Below are 259 nucleotides of genomic sequence, written 5' to 3'. Positions count from 1 at the left end.
CAGCGTGTTTTATACGCAGCTGTTTACCATACGTGCACGTGCGCCCGGCCTTAATAGTTTTGGGTCAATTAATGCATCAGTATTCGATGTGACGCCTTTTACCTCCGCAGTGGCACCCATTCTTCTAGGGTACTGGTGCATCTTGTCTCCACCGGCTCTAGGGGTGGAGACATGGGGACCGGTCACAGCTCCTAATTAGATACCTAGACAGATAGCTTGATGGCGGCTTAGATGCGTTGGTCGACGGGGAGCCACAGAG

This window comes from Eleutherodactylus coqui, chromosome 12, assembly GCF_035609145.1.
Source record: "Eleutherodactylus coqui strain aEleCoq1 chromosome 12, aEleCoq1.hap1, whole genome shotgun sequence".
Classification (NCBI taxonomy): domain Eukaryota; kingdom Metazoa; phylum Chordata; class Amphibia; order Anura; family Eleutherodactylidae; genus Eleutherodactylus; species Eleutherodactylus coqui.
The sequence above is the reverse complement of the archived record's forward strand: the minus strand, read 5'-3'. Positions refer to the sequence as shown.